The sequence below is a fragment of the Lissotriton vulgaris genome, chromosome 2_2 (assembly GCF_964263255.1).
Source record: "Lissotriton vulgaris chromosome 2_2, aLisVul1.2, whole genome shotgun sequence".
In the NCBI taxonomy this organism is placed as follows: Eukaryota; Metazoa; Chordata; class Amphibia; order Caudata; family Salamandridae; genus Lissotriton; species Lissotriton vulgaris.
Genome location: NC_141688.1, coordinates 139,074,663 through 139,091,399, shown reverse-complemented (window position 1 = coordinate 139,091,399; position 16,737 = coordinate 139,074,663).

Below are 16,737 nucleotides of genomic sequence, written 5' to 3'. Positions count from 1 at the left end.
GTCAATGGCAGTGTGGGTCCTGGTGATGAAATCGTCCAGGGTGCCATTTTTTAGTTTTGATTTGGCAGCTCTGTCTCTAAACTCGCGGGTTGCCATGCTGGATTCTAGTTTAGAGGTCGACTTGGACATCAAAATGGGGTGGCCCAGCCCAGTCTCTAACTGCCTCTAACGGCCTAAAACGGCCCTGTCTTTGCCCAGTCTTAGCCCGGGCTGCGTCCCGCGCTGCGGGAGTGAGATGGCGTTATGTAGGTGGCGTTTAAGACAGGGGGCGGGCCAGCAGGGAGAGCGGACCGGAAGCTCTTCCTTGGTCTCGCAGGGACTTCTGGGAAATGAAGTCCCTGCACGCTCGCAGCCCCGCTGGTGCCTCGCGCCCCTTACCGCCTTGCCGCCAAGATCCTTGATTGACCTCCCACGGAGCTGCACACACCGGGGCTCACCAGCGAAGCGGCACCCGCGGAGCGGGTGCGGCGAGGAGCTGACTGGGAGCCTCGTGTGCAAATGACAAGGTGCGCTGGTGCAGTAGGATGGCTCTTCCTCAGTGCCTGGACCTCCGTCCAACAGTAAGTTACCCACGGAATGGGGATTGCAGGAACACTTTTTAAAATGCTTTGATGGGCGGGGGGCGGGCCAGCAGGGAGAGCGGACCGGAAGCTCTTCCTTGGTCTCGCAGGGACTTCTGGGAAATGAAGTCCCTGCACGCTCGCAGCCCCGCTGGTGCCTCGCGCCCCTTACCGCCCCTTACCGCGCCCCTTACCGCCTTGCCGCCAAGATCCTTGATTGACCTCCCACGGAGCTGCACACACCGGGGCTCACCAGCGAAGCGGCACCCGCGGAGCGGGTGCGGCGAGGAGCTGACTGGGAGCCTCGTGTGCAAATGACAAGGTGCGCTGGTGCAGTAGGATGGCTCTTCCTCAGTGCCTGGACCTCCGTCCAACAGTAAGTTACCCACGGAATGGGGTCCTCCTTGGGGCTTGTGGGGTTCAGCTTGTCTTCTGCACTCGGTCCGTGTGCATCCATAGTGCTAGGCAGCTTGAAAATATTTTTTGTCTTTCTTTTTGTTTTATAGTTCATTTTTCTGCCAAACGCAGGCCTGTGGCTGGTTTTCTCTGATTTTTGTACCGCGATTGGCCTCATCGTATGTTTTTAATGCGTTTTCGTTACGCATTTTTGCGGAGTGGTGTTGATTTTCTCACAGATTTTTTACGCGTTATCCGATGACTATCGCATGCTTCCTCATTGTTGTGAATTCCACGTTGACACAGGGTTATTATTACGCGATGGGCTGCGCTGTTGAAAGTTGCATTACGCTACTCTTGTGGTAGTTATCACACCTACTTGTGAATATACCCCTAAAGATGTTAAAAACACATAGGACCTGATTCACAGAATGAAGTTAAGACTCAATCCTAAACTTAGTACTGTTTTGGTATTCACAGATTGCACTTACTACTTTTTGTATTCACAGAATGAACTTACTACTTTTGGCATTCACAGAATGCACTTACTACTTTGGTATTCACAGAATGAACTTACTCATTTCGGTATTCACAGAAGTTAGGACTCCTAACTTTAGGACTCCTAAATGCCTTCTGTGAATACCAAAAGTCTTAAAATTAGGATTTTTCTCAGTTTAAGAGTCCTAAAGTTAGGAGTCCTAACTTTACTACTACTAAATTGAGAAAAATCCTAATTTTAAGACTTTCGGTATTCAAAGAAGGCATTAGGAGTCCTAAAGTTAGGAGTCCTAACTTTACTACTACTAAATTGAGAAAAATCATACTTTTAGGAATTTCGGTATTCACAGAAGGCATTTAGGAGTCCTAAAGTTAGGAGTCCTAACTTCTGTGAATACCGAAATGAGTAAGTTCATTCTGTGAATAGCAAAAGTAGTAAGTGCATTCTGTGAATGCCAAAAGCAGTAAGTTCATTCTGTGAATACCAAAAGTAGTAAGTGCAATATGTGAATACCAAAACAGTGGTAAGTTTAGGATTGAGTCTTAAGTTCATTCTGTGAATGGGGCCTATACTAACTATTTCGCCATCCTATAAATATTAAAGCTCTGTATTGTTAAGTTCAGAAGGTCACATTTTGCAAATATACCGTCTTTTTAACCCACAGTACCATTTCTACCTGCAGGTTATTGTCTTGCAGACAGGAAAGGGTGGGTAGTATCAGAGAGCAGAGCATCCTCTTACAAATGGTAATAATACCTCTCTTGATCATTACTAACACAATCTTATGTTTTTATAGATCGAATTCATGGAATTCTGGCTCAAATCATCACATGTGAAGTGCTTAATTTGAAACAGGCCCTTAATTTGTATGGGGCGTTTGAGGGGTAATTAAACCAGTGCAATGTCGAAGTGCAGGGTGCCAAATATTTATGACATGCGACATTTCTATTTTTAGACTTTTGTTGCAGAATGCTTTGGAGGATCTAAGCAAAATGGGAAGAAAAAAAGTTAATTAAGCAGTCTAAAACCTACATTTATGAAGGTGACAATATTGAACATTCCCTCCATGTGTCTAATGAGCATGTTATATTTGTTGAATAGAATTACGGAAGACAAAAACTTAAATGTGCCTGTAATATTTATAGGAAAAATGCCATCAGTGTAAAATGGACTTAAATCTTGTACATTAATTATTAAAGATTTCTCTACAATTCTGAGCGAAGTTTTTTTTAATGGAATGAAATCTCGACTGCAGTAACGTCATTGCTCTCTATTTATAGCAGCCTTTTCTCGGGCATGGAAGTGCCTTTTCATGTCCGTATCAAAGCTGTTTTTTTCCTTTGTAGAGAGACCTGTAATCTCAAATGAAAGTAATCCTTTACTAAGTTACGGAAAGGAGAGTATGGTGATCACCTGCTGGTTTTGTTAGTATGTTTAGGATTTTACGAATACTCATCAAAAACAAGGTATATTTTTTCAGGAGGCAAATTCAAGGTACGATTTTATATGTTTACATCATTTGATTGGAATGAAAAAATCTGTGGTAGAGAACAATATTTTTGCCTTTTGCTTTTGTTTGAGCCTCTTCCCCGCGGGTAAGGCCCAATAAGCAGTTGCAAGGTCAGGAATATTGAATAAAATGTGATACAAATGTGCCATTCACGGGTTCCTATGAATAGAATCTCTAGTCCACAAAGTCTATTTTGCACTCTATGAGCATATGGAAGACGCTATTAAAACACAGAGAATAGATTTACCCATAGGTTTTCTGTACAGTGAAAATTCATATATGTACACATGCCAATTATAGCACGTGTACAGATTCTGTCCACATTTCATTTTAGAATTTCAGATAGAACTTCGGACAGGAAATGGGCTTTGTCACATATAAAAATACATGAAAAATTCATGGCTTACCATCATCTTTCTAAAATTTCATAGCCACACATTGCACACGTTGCAGACAATTCATAAACTCAGTTCCATCAGTGGAGAACTACCCGAACATATAAGCAGCCTACTTCCTGTGTACTTATCTTCTGGGATGCATTTACACCAAAAAATCTCATAAAAATACAACTCATAGTTGCTTAATGTGTCCGTTCCCCTCTAAACATTGTGTATGAGGCGGTGGTGACATGCACGCCTCAAAGAAGAATACGAGTCATGCCTTAGGTGTAACTGCACTTAGCCCGAGCTGCCTATAACTTCAAATGCCACACATTAAGGTATATGTCAACAAGTGAAGAACACCAGTCATGCACCAGGTAATTCTTACACGTTGTAGCACATAAATAGTAGGCCTGAGTGAAATGTGTGCAAATCCCTTTGTGAAAATTAAAGAAATTCCCAAAGAGATACTCAAAATGATACATTATTACGCAAAAAGCCAGATTCACAATCTGGTACAAAAGGGGGTGGTGATGGACGGAGCATCTGAATCAATCAAACACTCACACCAAGTCTACAGATCTGGGTTTAATCCATCACCGTTCTTTAGCCCACTCTGCCACCCCAGTTCAGACATGGCTATATGCACCACCTCCTTTTGTACAGCTTCACAATCTGGCACGTTTTTAGCATGCAAAGACTCCGATCATCCAAGTTTCAAGTTTATTCTATGATTAATCAAAACCATTGCAAAATAGATAAAACAATAAATACAAAATAGAATAAATGAACAATAGTGGTGGAGGAAGAAGCCTTAAAGGTACTGTTCCTCTCCAAAAGGAAATATAACTAACAGTATATATAAACAAGTATTTGCAATGTAATCAGTCTCGCCTTGGGGACCTTGTATGTATTTAGCTATGCAGCACGTTAGACTGGTTGCTGACACATATACTGTTCTTTAACATGGAGAGAAAGAAAGCACCAAACTGCGTGACACACCAGGAAAGGGAACACATGGGGAGAAGTATTGCCTTTCAGTGGGAAATGGTATAGTCCAAAGCTCTTTTCCTAATATAAAATCAGTGCCATCGGTGATCATGCCACTGGAAATACAAGATTTGAAAATAATACTATTGTCTACAGGTGATCCTGGAAGAAAATGTCTATGGACTAGAATTTGGAGAATGCTAAAGTAATTCTGGTATTTTACTGGCCTTTGCTGGTCTTTTTTATCAAGAAAGTTAAATGGAGGCAGTTGCCAAAAAAGTCAATAAGAGAAAGTCCCGCGGCAGAAAGCAATTCTGATATTTTACTGACCTCTGCTGGTCGTTTTCCATCAAGACAGTTAAATAGAGGCAGTTGAACAGAAAAAAAGCCCCTAAGCGGAAGCAGACAAATCCTAGGGCTCATCTTGGACCAGCACCAGGCGAGTTTTAGACCCCAGCATTCTACCGAGTCGGTCATGGTGGCAGTTCATGACGAACTCAGAAAGGGGGCTGACCAAAACATCTCTCAGGCCTTGGTGCTCCTTGATCTGTCGGCGGCGTTCCACACCGTTGATCACTCCATCCTTATTCAGCGGGTCGAGAACGCCGGCATCAGGGGCACCGCGCTCAGATGCCTTGCATCATTTTTGCAAGACAGCAAGCAAGCGGTTCGGCTTGGCCCTTTCATGTCTGAGGCGAAGGATCTTACCTGTGGGGTCCCTCAAGGCTTCTCCCTGTCTCCCTTATTATTTAATTTGTACATCCTTCCACTGATTTCCAAGCTTAGGGAGAAGCCAGTGGTCATCGTCAATTATGTGGATGACCTCCAGCTTATTTTCAATATTGACTCCTCCCCTGCCTCAATTGAGAACTTCCAGAATACATTGAGGTTCATTAGCTGCTGGATGAGTGCCAACCAGCTCAAGCTTAATCCAGACACAACTGAGTTGGTGCTCACAGGACCCTGGACCAATCCATGGAATCCCAGCTTCTGGCCGTACTCTCTGGGCTGTGCTCCTTGCCCAGCGAGCTCGGTCAAGAGTCTTGGTGTTACCATCAGTAAGGATCTGTCCATGAAGCATCAAATTAAATCTGTGATATCGGTATTTTTTTTTCATCTACGCCGTATCCGTAAGATCAGCAGATTCCTTACCCATGACGCTCTGGTCCATACCACACTGGGTCTAGTGGTGTCCCGCATTGATTACGCAAACTCACTGTACATTGGGATTCCTCTCTATCAGTCCCATCAACTCCAACTTGTTCAAAACCAAGCCGCTAGATTGGTTTTTCGACAGCCCACGACTAGTTCTGTGAAACCACTTTTGAGAAGCCTACACTGGCTTCCTGTAGTCCAGCGCAGTCTTTTCAAGGTGGGCTGCATAACCTACCAATCCCTCAGCGACCAAGGCCCTTCTTTTATTGCCACTCTCCTCCACCGATACATTCCTACCCGAGTACTTTGCTCGGCTGGTCTCAATCTGCTGTCCTTATGCCCTTTCAAGCGGAAGAGGCTTGGGGGCTTAAGATTTGCGTCACAAGCCCCCCACCTTTGGAAATTCTCTCCCACTTGACCTCCGTCTCATCCCTTGCTATCAGTCATTTAGGAGAGCTCTGAAGACGTGGCTGTTCTCACAAGCCTTTGATTAAAATCTCCCCGTTCTGCTGTCAGCCCCGGCCTGTCCCTAAGCGCCAAGAAGCCGTTGGTGAACGTGCGCTGTATAAATTTCTTTATCATATCATATCATATCATATCATATCATATCATATCATATCTCCAGAGTCCACAAAGTACTTACACATATAAGTATATAATAAGTATATACTAAAGTATATACAAGAGGTCTTGCATGCTCAACCTAAAAATCAATGGAAACAAACAATTGAATAGATATGGATGGGTACCTTATAGTTAATCAGGTCATTTATTGCAATGGCTCTTGGACCAGTGAAACCCACACAAAGCAATATCAACAAGGTAAAAGCAAGGTTAAAATCACTAACAGTTAAAAATAATAAACATCAGTCAGCCCGCATCCATCCCGCTTGTTAAAATGACTGCGTTGTAACTACGCAATACAATTACCCAGCAAGTATTAACAACAACTTGCAGGGGGGGGGGGAGGGGGATGTTGGATTTTCAATTCAACACCTTCCCTACTGTCTGCACAGACTGGAGTTGGAATAGTAAATTATACTATTCCAACATCCAGTGCCCCCCCTCCGCAAGTAGTTGTAACGACTTGCGGGGTAATGGTATTGTGTTGTTACAACACGATTGTTGTAACGAGTCGCTTTGTAACAACATGCAGGGTGAGGGAAAGCAGGAAAAGGAGGCATATTCATAAAAACCGGTTCTCATCTTAAAGTTTGCATCCGTGAATGGTTCAAAAGCTAATGCCAGCTAATAGGCACCATCCATTTTAGATGTGTTAGAACTTAAAGCCCCTTGAAACATTGCATGCTGACTGCAAGAACCGTCCATGTGTAGCTGGCCCCCAGGTTAGATAGACACCCCCCGCCCACTACACAGGTGCCTCGCCTTCATCCATCTCTTCCAATGACTAGTTTATGTAACAACAGTTCTGTATGGTTGGATTGTTCCTTTGAGTGCTATTTACATTATAAAAAACACTAGAATGACAAATCTATTCCACTGTCAGGCTCTGAGCTCTTGACAGCAGACGCCGGCCCTGGCCTAACGCTGCATTCGTCGAAGGACACATTCCTGCGCTCTCGAGACTGCCTACACACCCTTCAGGACAGCTAAAGATCAGTAAAACATGGCTTGTCACCTGGCTCAAAGTAACTCTATATGGGATAGTGCTGCTTGCCTTCTGAGACTATTGCAATGGGTAACTAGACAAAATATCGAAAAAAATATATAGAATGGACAGAATATCGAATTCAAAATATAGAATGGACATAATATCGAAAAGACATAATATAGTGGCTAATGATATCGAAATGCAGGTAAGTAATATCGACTGTCAAAATATCAAAGTACATAATATAGGCATTCAAATATGTAGACTTTTTAATAATATCGATTTTTTTGTGGTTTGTATGTTAGTATATGTGTTAAAAGTGTATAATATTTTTTTAATGCATGTTTAATTTTTTTAAAGTAATGAATTTTATGTTATTTAATTTTTGCATAATTTAATTCCGTCGCGGGTTGTGGGTTTATAGGCGAATAGGGTGGGAAGTTATTTAATTATAGTGAATTAAATATACATTTTTAGGAATTATTAATTATTTTAAATTTAAGTTTGCGTTTTAGTTCTGTAGCGGGTTGTGGGTTTATAGGGAAATAGGGTGGGAAGTAATGTAATTGTAATTAGGTAAATATTCATTTTTATTTATTTGTACTGATAATTAATCTATTGTTAATTAATTATTAATTGGTAATGATTTTTATTAATTGGTAATTAATTGTTATTAGATGATAATTATGTTAACTGTATTAAATACATTTTTTGGAGTGGGTTGTGAGTTTATGGGGGAATAGGGTGGGAAGTAATATAATTGTAAAGAAGTAATTATTGAAATACATTTTGTGTGTTGATAAATAATTTATTGTTAATTAATTATTAATTGGTAATTCTTGTATTACTCATTACATTTAATAAAAATTATTTATTGGTATTTATAATAATTATATATGAAATATTTTGTAATTGGTCATTCATTTTAATAACATTTTTTGTGGTATTGATAATTAATTTATTCTTATTTAAATATTAAATCATTACTTTCCCTACTGTTGCACTCACTGGAGTGGGAATAGTAATTTTTACCCCAATGCTATCCCACGCTATCCCTACTGTTGCACTTTCTGGAGTGAGAATAGTCATTTTTACCCCTGCACTATCCAATTCTTTCCCTACTGTTTCACTGACTGGAGTGGGAAGAGTAATTTTTACCCTCCCGCTATCCAACGCTTTTCCTACTGTTGCACTCTCTGGAGTGGGAATAGTCATTCTTACTCCAACACTATCTAACACTTTACCTACTGTTTCACTCACTGTAGTGGGAATAGTAATTTTTACCCTCCCGCTATCCAACGTTTTCCCTACTGTTGCACTGACTGGAGTGGGGATAGTAAATTTTACCCTCCCGCTATATTGAATATTTTTTTATTAATATTTAGTTTATATATATATATATATATATATATATATATATATATATATATATATATATATATATATATATATTTTTATATATATATATATATATATATATATATATATATATATATATATATATATATATATATATATATATATATACATATATATATATATAGATATATATATATATATATATATATATATATATATATATATATATATATATATATATATATATGTTTTAAAAAATAAAAATGCATGTTCTTTCTGACTTACATTAATTATTTATTCATTTTAAGGTTATTTAGGTATTTTTAAGTATGTTTTAGTTGTTATATTTATTATTTCATTAAATTTACATTACTTTTAAGGCATTTAAAAAATTCGATATTTTAACAAACTATATTATTTACAAAGATATTTTGGATTCAATATTTTTGTACTTACCTGTTTGTAGATAGGAATTCAATATTCTGGCATTCTATGTTTTGGCCAAGATATTTTGGCAGTTTGATATTTTGCTCCTCGATATTCTGTCAGTGATCCATTGCAATGGTTCAATCTATGGCAATATCTACCAAGCTCTGCCTAGAAAATTATGAACAAATAAACACCTCTCGAAAAGTAATATATTTACAACGCTGCCCCGAACTTGTAAATCCAAGTTCTCTTGCGAGTTCTCTAACTTAAGCAATGGAGGGCGTGAGATCCTCCTTGTGATGGCCAGGCTACGTGGTTGGGCCATGGTAACAGGGACTTGCTCTCCTAGGATACACCGTCCTTACGTCTGAATGTTCTGTTTTTACCAAACAGCGATTCCCTTCCAATTTCCCAGTTGTCGTCTGGCTGGTTCTTTACAGACTCAAAAGCCGAAGAGAAAAGTTGCTTCAAACTATTACAATGTCATGCTCCATCTTCATGTGTACTTGATACCTCCCCCTCTTACCTAAATGCGCTAAGCAGTTAAGTGACACCCCCACAGACCATGTAAACCGACCTTTTACCTAAGGCTACCAGATGACAGCCACCTAGGACACAACTCCTGACCTGGACTGTTTTACACAATGCATTGTGGGAGCAACAGTCCTGGGCCCATTCTATTGACCCAAACAAACCAATGCTTAGGGGTTGAACACTGCGTCATTAGTGACAAGGGGTCATCTGATAACGTCTCTTCAGGGGATAGTATGCGCTATTTAAATACCATTACGGTTATCGCTGGCTGCCCTGATGCGGACCCTGCCACTATGTCAGCCCTTTCCAGCACCCAAACGCTATCTGCCCACACCCCCCAGCCCGGGTGTTCCTGGTGGCCAGCTCGGTCAGCGTGGTGGTGTCGAGGTAGTGGTTCTTGTCGAACTCGAAGGCAGCAGCGAATTGATGATGTAGTGGGAGACACGTGTGTTCTCAGACATGGACAGCACATAGTTTTCAAGGCACATGGACAAGTCCTGGACCAGAAAGATGCTGTGCCGCTGCCCCTGCAGCCGCACCTCGTTGCGGGACACCAGGCCGAAGTACCAGCTCGAGCAGTCCGACAAGTCAAAGTGGGCTGAGGACATGGCTTGGCAGAGGTGGGACAGAGGGCTGTGAAGGAGGTGTCACCACGGGCCAGGGGCTTGTGTGAAATTCTCCTGACAAGGAAGGCAGAGGCCTCCTCAGCCAAGGTGGGTGCGATTTCCCATCTTCCGAGTATGGATAAGGAGTTTGAAACGCGGTTTCAGTAGCTGGCTTGCAAGGCCCTTGCTGAGAACTCCTTAACTGTGCTGTGAGTCGACAAGTCTGCTTACCGCACTGACAGAGCAGTCCATGATGATTAATGCGAGAATGCATGACAGATTATTGCGGGAATGCAAGCGGGTGACAAGGTACCGAATGGGGGGAGGAGAAGGCATCGGACTGCGTGAGGGGGGGTGCCACATGAAGAAAGTAGTCTGCAGTAAATGGGCCAGTAGCCATGGAAGGACACGAATGATGACATTGCCGTCATAAGGAGGGACTAACAAGCCTTCAAATATTCAGACAGTAGCCTTTACGACACCAGCCAATCAAAAAGATGGGCGAACAGTGAGCAGAGCTTCCACGAAGCTTCCACGCTAAATGTATATTGCATGCGAGACCTTAGAATTGTGCATGAATTTAACGGGGTATCTTACTATAAAAGAAAAAAATATCTCTTTTTTTTACCGTAAAAACAATAAAGTGCATGGCATTCCATATACATTCCTTGACCAGACAGTACAAAATGGTTTCTAAAGTGCAACAGATTCATGACGTTGTAGACAGATAGTATCCCATAAATATACATTTGTACCATAACATTACTGGCTGGTAAACACAACCAATTGCATGGCAGGGCGGGATGAGTTTAGGTATGGTTAACTCTCAAGCAGATTATGGATTTTAGTGTGAAAATTAAAAAGCCATGATGCTAAAGTGCCTAGATGGATTAAAGACCATATATGTACAATTCACAATATATCGGTTTGAGCACATTGCTAAAACTCGCTTAATATTTGGCTTTTAAAGTACAAGTGAGTTTGTGAAAGGGATCTCTAAGTCTGGGCTGTACTGCCCTAAATGCTGGTCACTTTAGTTGCTAAGACTGTTGAGTGTTCCCATTATTTAACAAAGTATGGCCCAGCATTATACATTTCCCAATTTTGCAATTTCAGTCCCTGTTTCTTGGCAGTATAGCAGGGAGACACCCTTCTTGGCTGAACTGGTTCCATTCTATAAATGGATAGGGCTCAATAGTGTTTGATGGGCATGTGCTAAAGCTAGGCAGCAATGTAATATGTTGGCTAAGGATTCCCTTCTATAGTCACAGAATCTACAATAGATAATGCTTTCAAGGGATGGATTTCCACAATGGATTACATTTTCTGAATGGAAGAAGAACTAATCTTGCATTTAGAATCTGTTTAAGAGTGAGTTTTCCAACTGCCTGCTGGAGATGTATTTTTGCTGTGCAGCTCAGTTTTGGTGCTGGTAAAGACTTTTGTCTGGGGAGGGATAGATATTTATAACATATATGCCAGGGGTAGTACCATAGGGAATTCACCCATTCTAGAGGCTTTGTCAACTTTTCTGGAAATGTAGTCCTTGGGAAATAAAGTTGTAGTAGCTGGCGACCTAAATAGGACTTTTGAACCATTGGACAGCTCTGATGATCCCTTGGGGCAAGAGGAGGATATGCAATGGGGCGTCCAATTTTAAATCTGGCTCCGGTTAAGCGGTGGACGAAAGATATATTACAATTGAACGCAATTTGCCTGGAACAAGGATTAAGAGCCTTAAATGGGAGAACAAAGAGCGATAGGGAAGGTGCCTGCACATTCGACAATGGTCGTAACCAAAGCCGGATAGATTATGTCCTTTGTAGCCTCAATTTGTGGCAGTTGGTATGCGACATGAAAATTGAGGGCAGACTGGAGAGTGATCACAATCCTCTCTGTGTGACCCACAATTGGTGGTTGGCCACATCAGGGAATCCTCAATTGAGTGATGGTCCAATGCCTACTATGACCAACGACATGCGCAGACTTAACTGGCCGAGTGTATTGGCCAATGCAGAATCTATGGCCTTTATAAGTTCTGAGGTGGATATTGCAATCACCGCTATGGAGGCTGTAAACCCTGTAATCCCGGGTCTAGGGAAATAACTGACATGCATGACAAGCTCTTTTCCCTTTTAAAACCGCACTTTCTGAGGCCCCGCAAGACAAATAGGAAACAACCACCTAAACCAGCTAGGTGGTTTAACCATCAGTGCAGGGAAGCCAGGTTAAGCTTGGGAAGAGCAATTGGGAATAGGGACAGGGTAGCGATTAGTGGGGCTAGGAAGCACTACAAGGCTAATATATCCCTAGCAAAAACAATATGGGACGAAAAGCATTGGGTTGAACTAAAGGAGGCTTCGGGGGCTAAGGACTACAGGTTATTCTGGAATATTGTTAAGTGGGGTAGAGGTGGAACTCCAGACAAACCCGACAATAATGTCGCTGAGGGTGCCTGGGTGAATTATTTCAAACCCCAATATGCTGAGACTACCGAGTTTAAGGATGTGGAAGCAATTTCAGCTGTATTCCCTATTGGGAATTTATTTACCCTTAAAGAAACCGAAGTAGCAATATGCACTGCCCCCGGGGGAAGGGCCCCAGGTCTAGATGGAGTACCCTCTTATGTTTTTATAAACGACAAGGCGAGGTGGGCCAGGTGTGTATTCCTTCTGGGAAATGCTATTGCGAAGGGAACGGCTGTCCCCGAACTATGGAAGGGAGCAACCATCATACCCAAATATAAAAAAGGGGATCGGTCCCTCCCGGCCAATTACAGGCCGATAAGTTTGATTGCCACTGTCCAAAAAGTGGTAGGGAGAATGGTGGTAAATCAACTAATGGATTGGGTTGACGAGAACAATGCCCTGTCCCCTTATCAGGCTGGTTTTCAGCGGGCTACTAGTACAGTCGACCAGGTGTTTCGCTTTGCTCTGCTGCAGTGGGGGACGGTGGTGCTTGGCGAAGGCAGCCTGTATGTTGCCTTTGTTGACCTGCGGGCTGCCTTCGACCTGGTCCCAAGGAGAAAGCTCTCGGCAGTTCTGAGCGAAATAGGTCTTCCGGCTGAGTTACTTACCTTGATAATGAGGTTACATGAGTGTAACTTCGCCAAAGTCCAATGGGGTACGAATGGCAAATCATCTGCTGACTTCCCGATTGAACGCGGAGTACGACAGGGGAGTGCAATGGCCCCCATGCTTTTTTCCTTATTTATTAATGGGATAGTGGCTCGGATGCTGGACGCCAGTATCGACGCACCTTCGTTGGCGGGCCTCAGGGTTCCGATCCTGATGTTCGCCGACGATACGTTGATGCTATCCAAAACGCCGGCTGGCCTGCAGCGAGCTCTAAACATTTTTGACCTCTTCTGCAGGGAGCATGGCCTAGAAGTCAACGTGGGCAAGACCAAGCTGATGGCTTTTACATCAAAACGTACACCCCGGCTAAAAATATTCTTGAACAACTGTCAGCTTGAGGTGGTTACTGTATTTACCTAGTTTGGAATACAGATAGCAAATAATTCAAGATGGTCCCAGCATATAGAAAAGGCGGTTTTGAGGCACCAACAGATCTCGGGGGCACTTTGGGTGGAACACAAAAAGTCGAAATCCAAGCCTATAAAACCCGTCTTGGCTGTATATGACGCCAAGGCTCTAGGGTCTGCCCTTTATGGGGCTGAGCTGTGGGGATTTGGGAAGCTCCTCCCATTGCAGACATCTGAGAATAGGTTTCTTAGGGGAATCACAGGACTCCCGCAGAGTACACCATTAATCCCACTTGGTCTTGATTTAGGGAGAAGATCAGTTAGTGGCCAAGCGAGGTTGCGCCCGATTCTCTATTGGAGACGCCTCTGGACTACCCCGGAGATCCGGCACTATGCAGAGGGGTTCCTGGCCATAATTAAAGCTGACAATTTCCACAAGATAGTCTGGTTAAAAAATCTCAGGACTGCACTAGGTAATCTTGGCCTCTCTAATCTATGGGACAATCCATCTGGGGAACCCTTCCCAAGCAAAAATATGATCAAAGGCTTATATTGGGATTGGGTAGATGGAAGACTCTGGAGTAAAACGAGATCTGACACAATGATGGGGCGCTTTTTTGAAGTCAAACTGTATCCTGCATTGGAACCATATTGGGACAGCATCACCAACCCAGGGAATAGGAAGCTTTTCTTCCAGTTAAAATCAGGTGCCCTTCCTTTGAGATCATTGACGGGTAGGTGGAGGAGTTCCATCTCCTCTTGCTGCCCAGTCTGTGGTGCAGCAGATGAAAGCATAGGCCACTTTCTATTTTCGTGCAAAGCTTACGCCACTCCGAGAAGACTCTGGTTAGCTCCTGTCTGCAGAAATCTAGGGACATCTAGGGGTGTAGAGGCACTACGAATACTCTGTACCACCACCGATATGCCTATTGTTCTAGCAACAGCAAAGTATTTGGGATGGGCATGGTCCATTAGACGGAGGGCAATTTCTACTAATGTAAATTGATTGGGGTACTTTTAGTGGTTTTTGTGTAATCACACATCAAAGATTTTTATTGTTTATGTCTGCACAATTGTTTTAAAATTTTGTATAATTAGGAAAAATCTTTTTTAAATTATGTATTTTAAATGTATATTTGTGCTTTTATGAGTATAATTCTCGAATAAAGCTTTGATGATGGTCTGTAAAGCTTCCCTGTCCAACTCCTTTGATAGGTTATGCACCTATTTTCTTACTGCAGATTTGCTGCTGGTGTTAATAATCTTGTTTGCATCCCAGATCTCTATTTCAAGTTGCAGATGTTCTTTGGCCAGCGCAAGATTTGTGGACCAGGGGTTATTGGGACTTGCCAAGATTATTTTTATTATGGCCTTCAGGGTGTTAGGGGGAGCAGCTGTTACCTGGTAGAAATTTGCAAGTGCCACCAGACTTTTCAAGTTTTGCTGTATCAACCCAATCTACAGGCGCGGTGCATCCATAGGGGCGTATGGACCGCAGCTCCATCGGCGTCTCTGAACTTAAGTAAACTGAATCAGTTTACTTAAGTTCAGAGTCGCCGAGGGAGAACTGACAATCATGTCAGTCAGCATGACGTCAGACCGCCCAACCCCTTCGGAGTCTGAAGGGGGTGGGCGGTCTGGCATCATGTTGACTGACATGATTGTCACCAGGGCAACAGGCAGCAACACAAGTGCGCATGAGTGGGGACGGAGGGTGAATTTTTCACAAGTGCCCACTCATGTGCACTTGTGTTTGGCTTTTTTGCGCATGTCCATTAGGAGCCCTTCCGTCTCCTAATGGGTGTGCTGAGGGTGCAGAGTAACCTTTGCCCGAAGCCAACCCTGGCACTGCAGCAGCACCAGGATTGGCTGCAAGGGGCTACCAGTCCACTCCAGTGCCATTCAACGTGAAGGCGCCAAGGGGTCGGGAGCAGAGGATGCGCATACCTGGACCGGCGGTCAGTTAAATGTTATTATATATTTAATTCCCCCCCAGCGCGACATCCCCCCCCACCCTCTGCGAGCCGTGACTGATGTACAGGGCTTTTATACATTTAAGTAAGACAGCATGGGTTTGCAACTCCAAATGACTACCGCAAGCATGTTTGTTGTTATATGACCTTCAGCTAGGTATTTTTACATAATGTCAGGTGACTAGTAATCATGTAAAGCGCTTCAATGCCTTCTTCGGGCTATATAAAACTGTAAAAAAATAAATAGCATGATTTCATTTAGTGTTACGAAATGTTTTTGATTTACTTCCACATTATGTTAATAAGCACCTATATGTCAAAACAATGGACTTAATGAGACATACCGGGAAGGGATCGTCCCACACCATTTCACACAGCACCAGAACACCCAAACCAGTAGTGGCCACCTTACCCAATCAAACACTAAGTGAGTGAGTCTATGCATACTACACACTGAGAGCTTACATAAAGGTAAGAATCTACCAGATAAGAGGATGAAAGGCATGTGGGTATGTATGGTGCCAATGTCCTACAGGCAAGGTGAGGGAAGTGCCCCAAATACTTTCAAAAGCCTAGGCCTGGTCACTCGCTCCATAAATGACCCATTCACACGATGCTCCTCGAAGTATCTCGGATCACCATTCACCATGTGAGGGAACAATAGTGGATCTTATTAAAGTGATAATGGACACTTCTAAGGATGCTGCTTACCACCTATGTTTGTGGGTATAGACTTTCACTGCGTTCACAGCATCATGCGGTACACCCGGATGTGACGAAAATGGAATGTGAGAGTCACTACAATATCATGCGACACTGCGACAGATGTTTGTTGGGATTGGATGTCTGGCAACAGAATTATGTTTTTGTTTACTCAGCTGCAGGACTATACACTTGCGTGCCCACTAGCACTTGTAGGCTACTCACACAGTTTGTTCCTCTCCCAAATGTTTTTGTTCATTCTCTCCTTTTGTTCCCTCTTATTTTCTCTGTCGCTTTTTCTGTCACTTTCTAAAATCTGCTTCTAGTTCAGCCACTGGCTCCAGCACATGAACTTTTGGCTTCTGAGACAAAATGATATTTTGACATTTGACGCTCCCGTTCTATTAGTTAAAAGGCCTTTTGTTGCAATCCTGCATCAGTTATGGCCACTTAACTTGTCGACGTGATACCCCCTCCCGCCTTGCGACAGCCTGCTGCTTTTGTGCCACTTACACCGTACACCCTCCCTCCGTTGCTTAATTATGGCCC